This window comes from Rhinolophus sinicus, chromosome 3 (assembly GCF_057876585.1).
Source record: "Rhinolophus sinicus isolate RSI-liver-muscle chromosome 3, RSI-T2T, whole genome shotgun sequence".
Taxonomy (NCBI): Eukaryota; Metazoa; Chordata; class Mammalia; order Chiroptera; family Rhinolophidae; genus Rhinolophus; species Rhinolophus sinicus.
In genome coordinates, this window is record NC_142503.1 from 77,618,018 (window position 1) to 77,638,150 (window position 20,133).

General features: G+C 37.2%; 1 protein-coding gene across 7 annotated transcripts in view; it reads left to right on the forward strand.

Moving 5' to 3' along the window:
• Positions 1-20,133, forward strand: part of KCNN2 (potassium calcium-activated channel subfamily N member 2) — a 384,311-nt gene that overhangs the window by 323,119 nt on the left and 41,059 nt on the right. Inside the window, exon 1 of one of the 7 annotated variants that reach the window (XM_074328598.2) lies at positions 10,353-10,458. The exons of the other annotated variants lie outside the window; for them this stretch is intronic. The gene's annotated coding sequence lies outside the window, so the exon portion shown is untranslated. Of the gene's footprint in view, positions 1-10,352; positions 10,459-20,133 lie in introns of those variants that run through there. 7 annotated transcript variants of the gene reach the window in all.

Below are 20,133 nucleotides of genomic sequence, written 5' to 3' on the forward strand. Positions count from 1 at the left end.
ATAAGAGTGAAGTAAAAATGTTTTTGTGTGAAACTGAGCATAACAAAATTGATAAACACATTTACCAAGCAACTTCTGGTTATCATCTAAGAGGTAAACAACTCCTGGCAAACAACATCTGGTTATCACCTAAGAGATAAACAACTCCTGGAAAACCACTTCTGGTTATCACCTAAGAAGTAAACAAGTCCAAGGAAAAGAGAATAAAAGCAGAATTCCAGAGCAATGCCATGAGTAGCCCTACTGGGTGCTCCAGCTAAGATCCTCTACGAGATGCAAGCCGTGATACTCTGGGACTCTCTGAAGTTCTTCCTTGCAAGACCAGCTTGCCTCATACCCGTATGGGCCCAGTCATCTCTCCGGGACCAGGGACCTTCACCACCTCTATTGACTCTGGGACTTGGTTCATTATTAAATTCTATTCTATTCTGTATAAACTTCTGTGCTTACCAGAGCATTGGCCTCTGGAGGGATATTGGTTCCCAAATAAAGCTGCGTTACTCACTCATTCCGACCCTGTGTGCCGGGACTTTGTTCCCCACTCGCGTCATGAGTACCACGCAGAGACGTAGGGCCCTGCAGGAGGGGTTAATGTCCCCTTGACTTTCAGGAATAGACTGAAGTGTGGCAACTGCCTTACAGGCGCTCGCAACAGTTGTTGAGTTGTATGAGTCTTAGTGTATTTTGGATATTATCCCCATATAGGGGGTGTTGTTTGTAAATATCTCCTCCCATTCAGTCAGATACCTTTTTTTTTTTTTTTTTTTTTTTTTAATTAAATTTATTGGGGTGACAATTGTTAGTAAAATTACATAGATTTCAGGTGTACAATTCTGTATTACATCATCTATAAATCCCATTGTGTGTTCACCACCCAGAGTCAGTTCTCTTTCCATCACCATATATTCGATCCCCCTTACCCTCATCTCCCACCCCCCACCCCCCGCCCCCGTTACCCTCTGGCCAGATACCTTTTTCATTGTTGTTGATGGTTCCTTTTGCTGTGCAGAAGCTTTTTAGTTTGATATATTCCCATTCATTTATTTTTGCTTTTACTTTCCTTGCCTTTGAGGTCAAATTTATAAAATCCTCTCTAAGACCAAGGGCCATAAGTTTAATACCTATGTTTTCTTCTATGTATTTTATTGTTTTAGGTCTTATATTTAGGTTTTTGATCCACTTTAAATTAATTTTGGTGTATGGTGACAACAGTCTGGTTTCATTCTTTTACATGTGGCTTTCCAATTGAAGAGGCTTTCTTTACTCCATTGTATGTTTTTGGTTCCTTTGTTGAAAATTACATGTGTGGATTTATTTCTGGGCTCTCAGTTCTGTTCCATTGGTCTGTGTATCTGGTTTTCTGCCAATGCAATACTCTTTTGATACCACTTTGTAGTATAACTTAAAGTGTAGGGAGTGTGATACCTCCGGCTTTGTTCCTTTTTCTCAGGATTGCTTTGGCTATTCAGGGTCTTCTGTGATTCCATACAAATCTGATTATTTTTTGTCCTATTTCTTTAAAAATGCCATTGGGATTTTGATGGGGATTGCGTTACCTCTGTATATTGCTTTGGGTAATATGGCCATTTAAACTATGTTGATTCCTCCGATCCATGAGCATGGAAATATCTTTCCATTTCTTTGTGTCTTCTTCAATTTTGTTTAATAGTGTCTTGTAGTTTTCAGTGTGTAAGTTCCTCACATCCTTTGTTACGTTTATTCCTATGTATTTTACTCTTTTTGTTGCAATTGCAAAATAATTTTTTTTAATTTCTTTTTCTGAAACTTCATCGTTAGTATATAGGAATGCAATAGATTTTTGTACATTGATTTTGTATCCCTCAACTTGACTGTTATTTGTTTACTGTTTCTAATCATTTTTGGTGGAGTCTTTAGGGTTTTCTATGTAAAGAATCATGTTGTCAGCAAAAAAAATGACAGTTTGACTTCTTTATTTCCAATTTGGAAGCCTTTTATTTCTTTCTCTTGCCTGATTGCTCTGGCGAGGACTTCCAGTACTATGCTGAATAACAGTGGTGAGGAATGGCATCCTTGTCTTATTCCCAATCTTAGAGGAAAAGCTTTCAGGTTTTTACCATTGAGTATGATATGAGCTGAGGGTTTGTCATATATGACCTTTATTATGTTGAGGTACTCATTTTATTGAGTGCTTTAATCATAAATGGATGTTATATCTTATCAAATGCTTTTTCTGCATCTTGATATGATCACATAATTTTTATCCTTTATTTTGTTTATGTGGTGTATCACATTGATCTATTTGCATATGTTGAACCATCCTTGTGTCCCTGAGTAGAACCCCATTTGATTGTGATGTGTTATCTTTTTCATATACTGTATTCGATTTGCTAGTATTTTGTTTAGGGTTTTTGTATCTGTGTTCATCAGAGATACTGGTCTGTAGTGTATGTGTGTGTGTGTGTGTGTGTGTGTGTGTGTGTTCCTTGACAGGTTTTGGTATCAGGGTAAAGTTGGCCTCATAAAATGAGTTTGAACGTATTGCCTCTTCTTGGCCTTTTGGCTAAGATCAAGTGGAATTTTTTTAAATTGATGATATATGATTCCTCAGATTTGAGATGCCCAATAAATCTCAAGCAAGGTAAAGAAAAATAAATCTACATGTAGAGATATTGTAGTAAAATTACAGAACATCAAGTAAAAGATCTTAAAAGGAATCAAAAAAGAAAAATGTGTTTCAGTGATTGCTCTTCCTATCCCAATTTTAAGAAAAACATAAAGATGATGGAATACAGTGGCATATCTTCAAAGTACTGGAAAAAGATAACTATCAATCTAGAATTCTATATCTACCCAAATTTCATTTAAAAACAAGGTAAAAATAAAGGCATTATTAAATCATCAAAAAGTAAGGGTATTTACCACCAACAGATCCCCCCTAAAGGGACCTCTAAAGGATGTCCTTCAGAAAGGTTCAAATTTAAAGCCTTTTACAAGCCATGTACCATGCAGGGGGAAGGAGGATGATTGACCTAAAGTCAAGTGTGTCTTGTTGACAGTTATAAGGATAACCAGTAAAATAAAAACTGGAATGTATAACACCCAGGCAGATAGAGGATAAAAAAATGTATGGGCTGCACTGTACACCTGAAGCTGAAGCTGAACAATAATGAACGCCAACTATAATTTTATACATATATATATACATATATATTTATATATATGTATATATATGTATGTATGTATATACTTACAAGAAGCGGAGTACAGCATTAGGAATAGAGACAGTGGAAATGTAATTGCTCTGTGCAATGTCATAAGGATGGTGGATGGGGGGAGGGGGGTTCACACAGTGTGAGGGATATAAATGATAAACGTCTAAGTATTACTTTGTCTTGTGCACCTGAAACTAATAAAATATATATATATATATATATATATATATATATATATATATAAAATTAAAAAATGTATGGTGTGGAGGAAGCATATAGCAAATAGGGCAATTAGAAATTTCAAAATGCTTATAAAGAAACCCACAGATACTAATAACCACAGTCAATGAGATTATTAATTATCTTTTAAATTGTACCTATGTGAAATTTACAAGAGATATATCTAAACCATAACTACATGAATGGGTTGAAAATAAAAGATTGGGAAAAGATACAATAGGCAAATATTAATCAAAAGAAGATTGTTGCACTTTTTTAAATATCAGATAAAATAGTCTTTAAAGCAAAACTTTATTAGGAATTAAAAAAAGAGCATTACATAACTAAAGATATCGTTCACCAAAAGGGTATAATAATTCTAAACTTGTCTTCATATATTAAACTATATAGCTTAAAAGTACATAAAGTAGGACAGCAAATTATAAGCAGAAATTTACACATGTACCATTATAGTGAAACATTAATACAACTCAGCATTTAATGGGTCATGCTGATACAAAGTTAGGAAGATATGCATAACTTACAGATGTCTTAAATAACACAGTAATAACCTTGATCTAGTATACGTATATTGAACCCTGTAGCCAGCACCTAGTGAATATATGTTCCTTTCTAGCATTCATAGACTTGCTCAATAATTGACCACAAGTGATTCATGAAATATGTGTTAGTAGATTTCATATAATTAGCATCAAAGTATAGTCTATATTCTTGGACAACAGTGGAAATAAATTAGAAATAAAAACTCCAAAGTTAACTACATCTAAAGTGAAACATCCACCTTTAGCCTTCCTCCTCCCTTGAAATAACCATTAGTATTTTCCCTAGCAAAAGCTCCATGATAATATGGGGTTTGTGTCCTTCCAAACTATATATTAATATAGGATTTTTTTTTTCAAAATAGATACAGGATCATTCTTATGATAACATCATTCTGTATTTTTTAAACTCAGTGCTATCACAGATATGCTTCCACAGTAGTACATACAGGTGTCCTATAATAGATTACTGATATAATCTATAAAACATGAGCTTAATAAAAGAGGCACATGACCTTGGGTTACTTCACTTTGCTCCCAGTGATCTATTATCCAACAACCTGTCCTTCTAGAATTCAACGAAGAATCGAGACTGTCGATGAGTAGCCAAAAATACAGCTTTTAAAGCTGTGATGTACTTTATTCATAGAAAAAATAATTGGTGGTCTCAGTGAGAGCTTTTTTGCCTTTCATTAGACACTATTTTAGTGCAGCTCAAAATCCCATTACTCCAATAGCTGAAAATTAGAAAGGGAAGGAAGCTGCTGGAGTGGGGATAACAGCACTTAGTGACAACCTGACAGTATGGCAATCAGATAAACAAAACAGTAAAATGTCACTACATTCAAATCAGTCTATGCTCTTTCATCTCAGGACAAACTCCCTCTCCAGTGCCACATCACTGTTACAGCAGAACAAATATCTGGAGTCCAATATAGAGAGACGATTTTTGTCTTGAAGGAAAAACTAACTTCTGTTCTATGTACTCAAGTTAGGAGGACAGGGACATTTATATTGTGAATTTTGGGAGGAAAAAGAACAAATAAGCCGTAAAAATGGTTTGATGCAGAGTTACCTGGTTATTGGGGATTCAGAAATTCATCTATGTGGGCTACACTTTGGCAAGACCCTTCACCAACCTGGCCCTCAGATTCCTGTGATTTAACAGTTGCACCTATGCATCGCAACTGGGGTACAATTGTCTCATTCAGCAAATGTTCCTTGAGAAACCTGCTTTCTCTAATAGGCCTTGCCAGATGCTGCCAGAGCTGATGGATGGCCATTAAAGAAGACTTGGACCATGGACCTGCATTTAGGGTTCACATTCTAGATGGATAGCTGGAAGATGTGTACCAGGAACAACAGTGCAAGCTAAAGGCAATAAATGCCCAAGAAAGGGACAGAAAATGCTATGGTAGAATGAAATACGTGTCATTTGAACAAGACGTTAAGAATATAAAACAGTTGTGAACTGAGGGCAAGATGTGGGACAAGTTGAAGAGAGAACACACAAGTTAGCAACATTAGGTTGGTGTGAAAGTAAATGCAGTTTTTGCAATTATTTTTAACCTTTTAAACTGTAATTACTTTTGCACCAACCTAATACTACTGTTTGACATAGTATGCAATGACAGGGTCAGAAGGGCGGATTGGAACCCCATTTAGAGGACTCCCAAATGCCAGCATAAGAGAGTTTTTAAGTGTTTTCTATAAGAGAATGACTGATTATTTAAATGGTTGAGGACATAGGGGTCTTTAATATACTACTAACAGTTGATTTAAAATTTTTCTGCTTCAGTGGAAATCTTGTAGTTTATTTTTAGCATTTGGTCACATAATGTTCATTGTTCTCATGTAGAAAGAACTTAAGAATCATCAGAAGCTGCTTCATTGGGATTATGTAAGGAATGTCTTGCTTCCCGAGTCTAAATCAGATTGAAGAGTTAAAAAAGAACAAGAACACAAGGATCTCAAATTATCCATTGCATAAAATATTTAATTTCTTATGAATAACTGGATTTCACTAAAATTATTTTTCTGTCCTCAGGGCTTTCATGAAAGCAGTTTAATGAAGGATACTGATTTTAGAAGCTTTTAAAATTTTTATAGTAGACATAATCTGTGAAGGTACATGAAATAGATCCATGGGTAGCAAGAAACCTGGATGTAGCTGGTGAATCTCAGCTTTACTAAGAGCATGTGGTTGGAAGCAAAGAGACCTGGGTCTGCTGATGACCACTTCTCTCACCTAGGACACTCAATTTTCCATTTCTAGGCCTCAGTTTCTTTAGCTATTAAATGAGAAGGTTGAAATCGATGGCTTCTAAGGTCCATTTATGAGTTCGTAAATATAGGAAAGTAAGACAATGAATATGCAGAGGAAAAACTTTGGGGAAAAGGAATGTAAGTTTTAGTTACTAGAATATTCCAATTTTATTTCTCTAAAGTTAGAGTGACAGAGAGGGTATTATTTTTTCCTTAGTCTCTAAAATATTTGTCTATCTTACGAGTACATCTTGTTTTATTCATGAGTTACTTTGTTGATTGACATTACAATTGGCTACTGTGTTACTGCCCAGCCTTATCAATTTCGTCATGTTCTGCAGAGCCCTGTGTTACCTTTTGTCTTGTGGATTTTGTAATCATTAGGCCCTTTGGAACTGAGACATGTTCCTATCTATCTGCGGCACACATATATGAAAATAATTTAGGGTATTTAATAGAGTAATAACAGTTGTTTTAAGCTTTGTTTTCTGTTTTACTGTGTGGGTCTTGTAGGCTGTTTCTAGTATTTTGTCACATAGTCTTCATTGTTCATATATGGAAAGAACTTTTGAACTATTAGGTGCTTCTTTATTGGTATTATATAAGGAATATTTTCTTCTAGAGTCAAAATCAAACTGAAGAGTTTAAAAAAAAAAAAAACAAGAATCACAAATTAGCAAATGCCTAAACTGTGTAGTACTCTACACATTGAATAACTTATCCTTTTAACTTGGGGAAAGGGGCTAATAATTAATTTCATAGGTGTAGAATTACTGAACCAAAACTAATATAAAAATCCACTTTTTCTTTGAATTTGTTAAATTTTGTTAATTTGTTAAAGTTGATACCTAATCAATCAACAAATTATAACATCACAACACAAAACAGTAAAAACCTATAGGTAAGAGCAGGGACATTACTATTCTAAGTAATATTTTTATCTTATTATTTGGCTGCATGAAGAAATACAACTGTGTTCAGTTTGATTTATCTTGCTTTTATGTTCCTATTTAAAGCACATAACTTGCAAAACTGAAACCTTTAGTAATTAGGCATATAGGATTTGGACATCTCATAATTCATTATATAAAGATTTATTGGGCTCCTACTGGGAACCATGTATTGAGCCAGTCAGTGGGACGTCAGAGGCAGTCCCCTCTTGGGTGCTCAATGACCAGTGGAAGAGACAAATAAATAAAATTGCAATTTAACACAAATGCTTCAGTATACATATGGACTTGTGCCTAAGGAAGGTACAGAAGACTTCGCAGATGGGATGGGTATTGAAGAAGAGGAAGTGAGGTAAGGACAATTAGAAGCCAAGGGACCAAAGCAGCAGAGTTTGGCTTGTATCTGGTGATAAGAATAAATAGGAGGAAAGGTGGGTTGGAAACAAATTGTAAATGGCCTTGGATATTATGCTAAGGAGATAGGACTTTTCCTTTAAGCAATGGGGAGCCATCCACAGTATGAGACAAAGTAATATTGTTAGATTGATGTTTTGGAAGGGTAACTCAGAGAACAATGTGAAGGATGATGCAGAGTGAAAAGCCTGAGACAAGGAGACTGGAAGGCTGGTAAAATGGCGGTTGCAATTGACTAAGCCGCCATCATCTCACTCCTGGAATAAGGTGGTGGAGATGGGGATTCTTTTACATATTTACTCACTAAAAATCTACTTTTTGAGCATATACCATGAAATAGTCATGGGACTAACTAGCATGAGGCATATAGCTTTGAAAAAGAGACAGTGTGCACCCCTATGGCAAGTGAAGTGCAGAGTGCAGTGGGGCTCATTTCCAGTGCCATGCGACCATCCAGGAGGGGGTGCCGGACCCACTTTTAGAAGGAGGAGGGGTGAAAGTGCTAAACTATGACTTTGAAGGTGGGGTGCAGAGGACTAGAAGTCAGGTTCACAGGGGAATTAAGGTAGAAGACAAGACAGCACATTCAGAGAGTCCTGAAGGGCTAAGAACGACATATACCCCATGAATTGAAAGTACTTCAGCTGAGGCTTAGAATGCAAGTTTGAGACAAGCAAGAATTAAGACTGGAAAGGCTAGCAGAGTCCAGGGCAAAAAGAGATGGCTCAGTTTGGAAACGTTTGAAGGTGAATGCCCCAGAATGTCATGGCTTCTTAATTTTAAGGATGAAGCAGGTTTGGGGCAGCTTGGTGTCTGGAGGTACCCCTAACAGAGGACAGGAATATGGAGGGAGGACAGCCGTGTGCTGCATGAGTGGCACTGATTGGAGACAGTACCACTGGTATGTCTGGGGGCTGTGCTGACATGAGCTTCCCAGAGCTCTGTGTGTACCCCAGGTGTTGTGGAGAACACTGTATTTCCTGTCTCTCCATCTAGTCAGGGGATCAGGACACAGACCTGTGGGAAACCCACTGCTCTTTTTATCTAACCCCAAAATCACCTGTGAAATAGTTTTCCTCCTTGCACCCCCACATTGCATCAAGCACAGTGATTTGCAGTGTATCTTCATTATCTACGTGTTATATTCTGTTCCATCATATCAAGGCCACCAGGTGCCCTTGCTGGTCATGCTCAGAAAACAAAGTTCAGATGGTTCCTGAGTTGTATATGATGGAGATCACAATTCTGAATGCAGTAGTGACATAGCATAGATAGATGATAGATAGATAAGTAGATAGATGATAGATAGATAGATAGATAGATAGATAGATAGATAGATAGATAGATAGATAGATGTTTGTGGGTTTGAAAGATATGCCCTGGACAATATATAAAATGTCATCTGCCAAGTGATAAATACTCCTTATATTAATAAGGTGTGTGTATAAACTGTCAAGTAAATCCTTAGTATATTAGAAACAAAAATGCCCTACAACATACCTTATTGTCATTTGCTGACTAAGAAAAAATGTGTGGCAATTATTACTGAGCTTCGCCTTTAATTTTGGAAGTCAGCACTTTTATAAAGTGTTCAGCTGCCTTTATTTACATCAGTGAGAGACTTTATGGAAATGTTATTTTTAAGTAAAACATACAAGTTAAGAAACAAACACGTTAATTAGATCAAATTAAAGCAAAAGAAAGACATTATGGGCTGTATTACTCTTCACTATCATTCAAAACTATTGCTATATAAGCTAAGTAGCTGTATAAATAAAATAGTCATACCATAGAAACATCTGTTTTGACATAATTTTGACATATGAAGGTTGGACAATTAAGTTCATGAACTCATCCTAGAAAAAGTGCTACGTACCTCATTGCTGAATATCACTATGGTCACCTTTGAAGTATTCCCCTTGGGAAGCTATGCACCAATGTCAGCACCGAGTCAACCCTTCAAAGCAATTTTGGAACTCTTTTTCTGGAATGGCCATCAGAGCTGTCGTTGTATTACCCTTGAAGTCCTGAATGTCATCAAAGTGTCTTCCTTTCAATATTTCCTTTATCTTCGGGTAAAGAAAGAAGTCATTGGGGGGCAGATCAGGTGAGTAGGGAAGGTGTTCCAATACAGTTAGTATTTGTTTACTGGCTAAAACTCCCTCACAGACAGTGCTGTGTGAGCTGGTGCATTGTCGTGATATAAGAGCTATGAATTATTGGCAAAAAGTTCAGGTTGTCTAACTTTTTCACGCAGCCTTTTCAGCACTTCCAAATAGTAAACTTGGTTAACTGTTCATCCAGTTGGTACAAATTCATAATGAATAATCCCTCTGATACCAAAAAAGGTTAGCAACATCGTTGCAACAGGTTCGTGAACTTCATTGTCAGACCTCGTATATCAAAAGACACAGTAATAAAAGATCAGCTGTGCACCTATTCCCATGATTTTTTTTCTTGTTATCAAAATACATACCACTAAACAATACACAAAATTGTGATATAAATATATGACTTGTTTGCAGCCAGCTTCTGTTAGTTTTTCAATAGGGTGCCAAGTGAGCAGAGTTTGAATACTGATAATGATAGAAGCGCTCTGGTGTTCAGGTTGTTTGATTTGGAAAGCTGTCAACCCCCAAGTCACCTGCCCTCCTATAATCTGTTGGTGGATCGGTCCTTGCGCACCAGCTGTGCCCTACAATATGGGCAGGACTATGGAAAATGACTAAAGCAAGTCTGATAGAAAGAACAGGGGTGCTGTGCCTGCCTGTGGAGATTAAGGTATCCTTCACTCAGTGCGGATTTCAGAACTGTTGGGTAGGGGTCCTTGGCCTTCCCTGCTGGCCCTAGCACCTGGTAAGTCTGCCTGTGAACTCAGACATTGCATGTCTGAATGAATTAATATACACAAATTAATCAGAATTTGATTTATTTCTTAAAATACTTTTCTTTACCCAAGAAGCATAACAACAAATAAGCCACCAAATGACGACAGAGGATACAATATCATGCCATATGGATATGTAGTTTAAAGTTCTTGAAGTCAGGAAATGTATTGTACCTCTTTATCCCATTTCACTTTAGTGGAAAGTACAGAGTGAACGTATGGCTGAATTAAAATAGCTGTGTCATTAAGGAATGATTATGTGAGTTCTGTGGCTCTCCTACCTCTGGTCCTTGTTATCCAACATGACAGCCCGTCACCCCATATGGCTATTTAATTTTAATTTTAAATTGGATAAAATGAAATAAAATTAAAAACTCAGTTCTGCATTTGCACAAGCCACATTTCAAGGGCTCAACAGACACCTGTGTCTAAGGGCTACTGAATTGGACAGCAGAGGTATTGAACATTTTCATACTTTTTGCTGAAAAGTTGTTTTGGCAGTGCTGTAATGTAGTTCATACTTCACATTCTAATCTGTATGTTTTCAGGTCAAATATTTCCTATAAGCTGCCTCAAAGCCTGTGTAGAACACACGCCAATAGTTTATGCCCTAGGGTCCCCCATGGTTACCGAGCTATGCACATACTAATTGTTAACCTGATTTGGAAGGTGGAGGAGAAAACCAGTGTTGATCCTGTTGGCTTTTACCTGCACAGCTAGCCCTTCCTTATCTAAGTTCACCACACAGAGGACCCTGTGCTTTTAGATCCAGGTGTTGTATTTGGCTAAGGGTTTGAATGCTTTAATCCTAATTTTGTCATTTTAATGGGAGATGTTTCTGGACTTGGAAGGTGCACATTTGGTTAGTACAGCTGAACAGGAATAGAATTTAAGAAGATCATATCATTACCATGTGGTTGTACTGAATAGATGACTGACAAGCCTTACACAACTAAGCTTAAACTCATGGGCTTGTTTGATTTTTGTAATTCTGATCCTTGATGGCTTTCGGTTACCTGCAAACAGCCAAAGTGCAGAGGTCATTTTCCATCCAGGCTTCCTTTTGCAGCATTCTTTTTTATTGATTCCTGGATTTTCTGTGTAGAAAAGTTAATCTCACTAAATTGGCAAGCTAATGTTGTGATTCTTTGGGGGAAGAAGCCTTCTGTATCTGGCATCAGCAAATCATCTTACCAGTGTACATTGCTGAGTTGAGTAGGTAGCCCACTTTACTAGGAATGCACAGTCTCCACCTTGCTTCTCCAGATGACACACATTCAGCCGGGAAGTGTTCTGACTACCATTTTGCGTCCCTAAAATTCTAAAATATGGAAGATAATTAAAGAATTTTGAGTTGTTTTTCTGTTCTCATTTTTCTTTTTCTGGAGTAGTTGGAAACTTTAGCCAGAATTAGTGAAAGCTATGTGATCTGTTTGTGCATGATGCTAGGCAATGAGGCTAGTTTGTAATCTTATTTAAGTTGTTCGGAGGCTGGTTAGAGTCAAAGTTCTGTGAGTTTTCATGGTGTAGGTAGTGATTTTTCTTCAGCATTTATTTACATATTTGTAGTAATTTCAGTGGTTTATTCAGTCACTTTCATTACTTTCAGCCTCTTTCTTTCTTGTTACCTCCGCTGTTCTCGTCCCTTCATCTCTTTCCTCTTTTCTGCTTGTATAATTGTTTTCCTACTTTTAACAAAACATATGGTTTCAATTGCAATTCAGTTTGATTGTGTCATAAGGTTGTTCTGAGGACTTTATGTGGTGGGGGATTGACAGGCCCTGTGGGGGGGAGGGGGGTTGGGTGTGAGGACTCTGTTCCCACATGTGTTCCTCTTTTATGAACCTAGACCTGTGCTTGAATATGGTGTGTGACTGTTTGGCATTTCAGTGTATATTTTAGCTGCCCATGCTGAGTCAAGCAAGGTGCAATTAGTAGGCGATCTAAGGCAAATGTTTAGAATTGAAGTGGGAAAATATAACTGGTAAACCTTGCAAATGACCTCAGAAAAGCCACGGTTGTCCTCAGCCTTGCTGGAGTCACCTTCAGCTCAGTGTCTCTGAGAGTTCTCTCTGCTCTCTTGGTTCGGTGGCTCCCTGTTCTGACTCCCGGCTGCTTTCTCTCTAAAATGATGACATTTAGGGATGTTTTGCTTCCCTAGTAGCGTAGCCTGGAACTGTGAAGTGCTGGGGCCTAAGGCTTCTTGTCATCCTACGTTCTCAGTAGGAATTTTCACTTGCTACATCTTGAAAATTAAAAATTTAGAATTCATTCATGATAATTGCCTTCTGTCGATGTGGCACCTTGGAGCTGGGGTGATTTAGATCGTGGGAACATATTCTTTTTCAGGTGACTGAAAGCACTACACAGGAGCCCTGTCAAAAAATTTTCACAAATTTTAGGTTGGTACAAAAGTAATTGCGTTTTTTTCCAATTATTTTTAACCTGTTAAGCCGCAATTACATTTGCATCAACCTAATACATGTTAGATACTAGACAGAGAAATGCATCTTCCTTCTCCCCAGCCCGCTGAGGATAAAAGTACTGGTATTGGTGGGAGGAAGGGCAGCTGAGGAGGCAGGAGAACACAATGGTATAGAAAGGCTGCAAGTTTCCTTTTTTCTTTTCTTTTCTTTCTTTCTTTCTCTCTCTCTCTCTGTCTCTTTCTTTTTTTCCTCCCTCCCTCCCTCCCTCCCTCCCTCCCTCCCTCCCTCCCTTCCTTCTTTCCTTCTTTCCTTCTTTTTTTCTTTCTTTCTTTCCCTTCCTTCCTTCCTTTCTTTTTTCTATTTGGATTTCTAGTTGCTGAACATCTGTCTTTCTTCCTAGTAGCCTTACTCTGTGGACTGACATACCCTCAGCCCATGTGCCTTTGCTCTGCCAGATAGCTCCTGACTCACCACCTCCTCTCCCTCCTTCCTTTCTCCAGTCTGTTTTGCTCTTTGACATCTTAGTGGTACAGGGCTCTGTACAGTGACAACAGAATGTGGGGCAGGGTAGAGAGGAGCAAAACTCAAAGCTGCCTATGCTCGGAAAAGCCCTAATAGTTGCCACCTCATCTGTGTGCAACAAGGTGCATATACTTGCAAGAGTAATGGCTTCTTTGACCACTTTTACACCAATAGAGAAGGATTTGGAGAGTGGAGAACACAAAAGCAGTCTTTATCTACTGATGAAGTGCATTTAGATGGCATTTTGTTATCTCAGAATCTCGTGCTGGTTGAATTCCAACATGGTCTTTTTAGAAAAATCCACATGGATTTTTTCTTTTTTTAATTTTTATTTTTTAGGTGAGAAAGTCTGGTCTTTGTCTAGAGAATCTTGGTGGGGAGGGAGGGGGAGGTAAAATATGGAGAGATGCTGCCACCTCAGATTATGTTAATTTGGATCTAGAATGGAGTCAGCATTCAGACACATCCACACGTATGTGGAAGCATACTTCAGGAGATGTCCCTAAGATTCCTGGTATCACCTGATGGCTACTGGGTGTAGGAGTGGCCCAGGCTTGTTTGTATCTGCAGTGATTACTGTTTTCAGCAAAGCAACACCTGCTTCCAGGATGCCCAGGAGTGGGACTATCATTTGAAAGTATTCCCAGCAATGCCCCCTCACAACCCAGGCTCTGGCACTGGCCAAGCCAAACTCAGCAGAGCAGCCGTCGAGATAAACTGGTGTGACACTGCCACCTAGTGACTGCCCGCTCCACTGCTCTTGTCAGCCTCACAGAAAGGAAGTGAATCTGGCTGCCGACTGCCACCCATGTGGAAAATCATGGTGGGTGTGCGTTTTAGAAGTTACCTACTAAAACCTTAGCCCACCAGACCGGTGCAAACAGGCTTTCTCTGCAATCAGCAGAGACTGGCACGCATCAGACGTGAACTATACTGTTTTGGAAAAATTGACTTCTTGGTAAGGAAATCTGAGTCTGGCTGAGCATGGTTTCATATTTGTCTCCTGGTCTTCCACCCTCCCCTTGGAGACGCTCACAGTGTGTGCAAGATGCCGGCACACAGCGAGTGATGAAGGAATGCAAGTTGGCCCAGAAACTTAAAATAACTATTGGTTGGGATGTTAGTAAAGGAACAAGGAGGGAAGAGAAACTTGGTCAGAAATGCTAGCCCTGCTTATAACATTGTTCTGAAAGTTCATACTTCTTTGATTGCCTGGGGAGTAGCAGGGGCTTGAGAATATAATTTGTTCCAAATTGTAAGATTTTCTAGTTTCACTGCTCTCCAGATTTTCTGGTGGCCATTATTGAGTCCCAGCTGTCCTGAAACTGTAGACCGGTGACTCACTTTGGAGACAGTAATGGCCTCAAGGGCCATTTAGGAAATTTGTGAAAGAGGTTTATTTGCTTGTCACTGGGTAGAGCCAGGGATACTCTTCATTCTGTCCTGCTTGGGACATTCCCACTCAACCAAGAACTGTTCTGCATCCCACTTGACCTTGGACTGACCTGATGGATATTCTGTGTACACAAATCCTGTATATAATGTTCTTAGTTTAGACCCAAATCCATTTTAAACACAAACAAAATAATCTGTACTCAGTTGTAATATACCCTTAATTTTTACATAATGCTCTAGTGTGTAAACAGGGAAGATTATCCTTTGTTTTATTTGGAATTTAACCCAAAGTGTTTCCCATCTCAGAAAAATCACATCAGCTATGAGAGTGCCACTGTGACATTTGAAATGCCAGACAGCACACTTTCATCAGACTGTTTGCATTCAATGGCTTTGACACATTGACAAACAACTGTTTCTTATGTCTTCCAGGTTAGGCTTGCCTGAGTATTTAGGTATTGAAATGACATGACTTATTGTGAGTTACTTCTGTTTTACTTATCGGTATTACAGTTAGGATATTATATTGATTTTTGTCTTATAAATCATGTCTGTAGATATATTACCTGAATTTCACTTCCAGATATTAAAAGAGGACATTGTGTCCACTAAGATTGAGAACCACTTCTTAAATGGAATATCTAGTCAGGGAAATCTCTCATGATGGATGCATATATCCATCTTCACTTTTAGGAACCAGACTTATTACCATGGCTCTCTGACCTTGAAGTTTCCTCCTAGGGCTGGGCACATTTCACTAAACCCACTTAGCAAAGAGAACCTGGGTGCTGAGAAGTCTTTTCAAGTCTATTTAGAGAACGTTAATGGTATATATACTATTGTATTCCCATAGGTTTTTTTGTTTGTTTTGTTGGGGATTTTTTTGTTTTTTGAAAGGTACTTTTTTTATTTTATTTCTTAATTAGAGTTGACATACAATCTTATATTAGTTTCAGGCATACCAAATAGTGATTAGACATTTATATAACTTATGAAGTGATCACCCCGATAAGTCTAGTACTCATTTGACACCACGCATAGTTATCACAATATTACTGACTATATTTTCTGTGCTGTACTTTACATCCCTGTGATCATTTTTATAACTGGCAATTTGTACATACTAATTCCTTCCCCTTTTTCACCCATCCCCCCTGCCATCTGGCAACCATCAATTTGTTCTCTGTATCTACGAGTGTGTTTCTGTTTAATTTTTTCGTGTTTTTTAGATTCCACGTATAAGTGAAATCATATGGTATTTGTCTTTCTCTGTATGACTTATTTCACTTAGCAAAATAACCTATAGGTCCATCCATGTTGCCGCAAATGGCAAGATTTCTTTCTTTTTATGGCCGAGTACTATTCCATCATATGTATGTACCACCTATACTTTATACATTCTTCTATCAATGGACTCTTAGGTTGCTTCCATATCTTGGCTATTGTAAATACTGCTGCAGTGAACATGGGGTGCATATATCTTTTCAAATTAATGTTTTGGATTTCTTTGGATAAATACTCAAAAGTGGAATTGCTAAGTCATAGGGTAGTTCTATTTTTAATTTGTAGGGAACCTCCATGCTATTCTCTATAGTGGCTGCACCAGTTTACAATCCCACCAACAGTTCACAAGGGTTCCCTTTTCTCTACATCCTCACGTTCATTTGTTTGTTGATTTATTGATGATAGCCTTTCTGACAAGTGTGAGGTGATACATCATTGTGGTTTTTGTTTGCATTTCTCTGATGATTAGTGACATTGAGTATCTTTTCATATGTCTGTTGGCCATCTGTATGTCCTCTTTGGAGAAATGTCTATTCAGGTCCTCTGCCCATTTTTTAATTGGATTGTTTGTTTTTTTGGTGTTAAGTTGTATGAATTCCTTATATATTTGGGGTATTAACCCTTTATTGGATGTATCATTGGTGAATATCTTCTCCCATTCACTAGGTTGTCTTTTCATTTTGTTGATGGTTTCCTTCGCTGTGCAAAAACTGTTTAGTTTGATGTAGTCCCATTTTTTTACTTTGTTTTGTTTATTTGTTTCCCTTGCCTGTGGAGACATCCCCAAATTAATATTACTAACAGCGATGTCAAAGAATTTACTGCCTATGTTTCCTTGTAGGACTTCTATGGTTTCAGGTCTTACATTTAAGTCTTTAACCCATTTTAAGTTTATTCTTGTATAAGGTGTAAGAAAGTGATCCAGTTTCATTGTTTTCTATGTGTCTGTTCAGTTTTCCCAACACATTTATTGAAGATACTGTCTTCACCCCATTGTATATTCTTGCCTCCTTTGTCATAGATTAATTTACCACATGGGCATAGGTTTATTTGTGGACTCTCTAGTCTGTTCTGTTGATCTATGTGTCTGTCTATATGCCAGCACCATGCTGTTTTGCTTACTATAGCTTTGTAGTATAGTTTGATATCAGGTAACATGATACCTCCAACTTTGTTCTTCTTTCTTATGATTGTTTTGGCTATCTGGGGTCTTCTATGATTCCATATAAATTTTAGGAGTATTCTGGTTCTGTGAAAAATGCCATTGGTAGGGATTACTTTGAATCTGTAGTTTCTTGTAGTAGTGTGGACATTTTGACGAAGTTAATTCTTCCTATTCATGAATACAGTATATCCTTCCATTTATTTGTATCTTCTTCAATTTCATTTCTATGTTCTTCAGCTTTGCATCCCTGGAATAAATCCCTCTTGGTCATTGTTTCTGATGTTTTTAATATATTGCTGAATTTGGTTTGCTAATATTTTGTTTGAGGGGTTTTACATCAATGTGCTTGATGGTAATTGGCATGATGATAATTTTCTATTTTTGTAGTGTCTTTGTCTGGTTTTGGTATCAGGATAATGCTAGGCTCCTAAATTGAGTTTGGGAGCCTTCTTTCCCTTCAGTTTTTTGGAAGAGTTTGAAAACGATAGGTATTAATTCTATGGATGTTAGGCAAAATTCACCTGTGAAGCCATCTGATCCAGGACATTGTTGGGAGTTTTTTAATTACTGATTCAATTTTGTTAGCAGTTATTCATCTATTCAGATTTTCTGTTTTTTCCTGATTCAGCTTTGGAAGATTATATGTTTCTGGGAATTTATCCATTTCTTCCAGGTTGTCCAATTTGTTGGCATATAATTGTTCATAGTATTTCCTTATAATCCTTTGTATTTCTGTGATGTCAATTGTCACTTCTCCTCTTTCATTTCTGATTTACTTGGGCCCACTCTCTTTTTTTCTTGTTGAGTCTGGTTAAAGGTTTATCTTTTTCTTTTTTCTTTTTCTCCCTTGGTCTCATTGTTAACCCATTCTTTGTTTAGTAGCATGTTATTTAACTTCCCCATGTTTGTGTTTTTTCCAGTTTTCTTCTTGTAATTGATTTCTAGTTTCATAACACTCTGATATGATTTCAATCTTCTTAAATTTATTGAGGCTTATTTTATGGCCTAATATGTGGCCTATCCTGCAAAATAGTCCATGTGCACTTGAGAAAATGTATATTCTGCTGCATTGGGGTGAAATGTCCTAAAAATATCAATTAAGACTGTCTGCTCTAATGTGTCATTTAAAACGACTGTTTTTTTTGTTGACGTTCTGTCTGGAAGATCTATTTACTGATGTCAATAGGGTGTTAAAGTCCCCTACTATGACTATTCTTGTCAGTCTCTCCCTTTATATCCATCAATATTTACTTTATATATTTAGATGTTCCTACATTGGGTCGTAGATGTTTACGAGAGTTACATATTCTTATTGAATTCTTCCCTTTATCATTATGAAATGCCTTCTTTGTCTCTTATCCCTGCCCTTGTTTTAAAGTCTATTTTGTCTGAAATAAGGATTACTACTCCAGATTTTTGTTTCCATTTCAATGAAATATTTTTTCCATCCCTTTACTTTCAGTCTGTGTGTGTCTTTCAATCTAAAGTGGGTCTCTTGTAGGCAGCATATGTACATACCTTTTTTTTTAATCCATTCAGTCACCCTGTGTCTTTTGATAGAACATTTAGTCCATTTACATTTATAGTAATTTTTGATAGGTATATAGTTATTGCCCTTTTATTTTCTGATTTTTTGTTGTTGTTGTTGTTCAGCTCTGTTTCTTTCTTATTGTCTTGCTTTCCTTTCTAGTATGTGGATGACTTTCTATAGTGTTGTATTTTGGATTCCTTTCTCTTTATTTCTTGTCTATCTCTTGCAGATTTTGGGTTTGTGGTTATGATGCAATTCCTATATACCAAGCTATTTTTACGGCAGTCTGTTTTAAGTTGATGGTTGCTTAGGTTCAAACACACTCTAAAATTAAAACAAATTTTTACTCAGCCCTTCCACATTTCTATTTTTGTCATTATTTCTCACTTCTTGTGTGTGTGTGTGTGTTTGTATGTATCCCTTAATTTATTGTTGTAATTACACATGATCATCCTACTTTTCCTTTTAACCTTTGTTCTAGCTTTATAGTTGGTTGAGCCACTGCTTTTATTATGTGTTTAACTTTGTCAGTAAGATTTTTTTTTTCCTATCCTATATCTTCTTTCTTTATTTATTATTATTATTTGTTTTATCTTATCTTTTCTTCTTAATGAAGACCATTTAACATTTCTTGTAATACTTGTTTAAAGGTGATGAACTCCTTTAGTTTTTTTCTTGTTTGGGAAATTCTTTATCTTTCCTTTAATTCCAACTGATACCCTTCCGTGGTAGAATAATATTGGTTGTAGGTCCCTGCTTTTCACCGCTTTGAATATTTTGTGCCAATCTCTTCTGGTGTACAAAATTTCTCGAGAAATCAGCTGACAGCCTCATGGAAGCTGCCTTGTAGGTAAATAACTGCTTTTTTCTTGCTGCTTTTAACATTCTCTCTTTGTCTTTAACCTTTGGCACTTTAATTATGATGTGTCTTTGTGTAGGCCTCTTTGGGTTCATCTTGTTTGGGATTCTCTGCACTTTCTGGGCTTATATGTCTATTTCCTTTGTAAGATTAGGGACGTTTTCAATCATTATTTCTTCAAATAGATTTTCAATCTCTTCTTCTCTTTCTTCTCCTGGTACCCCTATCATGTGAATGTCGGTTTGCTTGATGTTAACCAGAAGCCCCTTAAACTAAACTCATTTTTTAAAATTCTTTTTGCTGCTTGAATTTGGTGTTTTCTGCTACCTTGTCTTCCAAATTCTGATTTGATCCTCTGCTTTAATTGATCTAATCTTGATGCACTCTAATGTATCTTTCATTTCAGTTATTGTATTCTTTATTTCTGACTGGTTCTTTTTTATGTTTTCTATCTCCATTTTT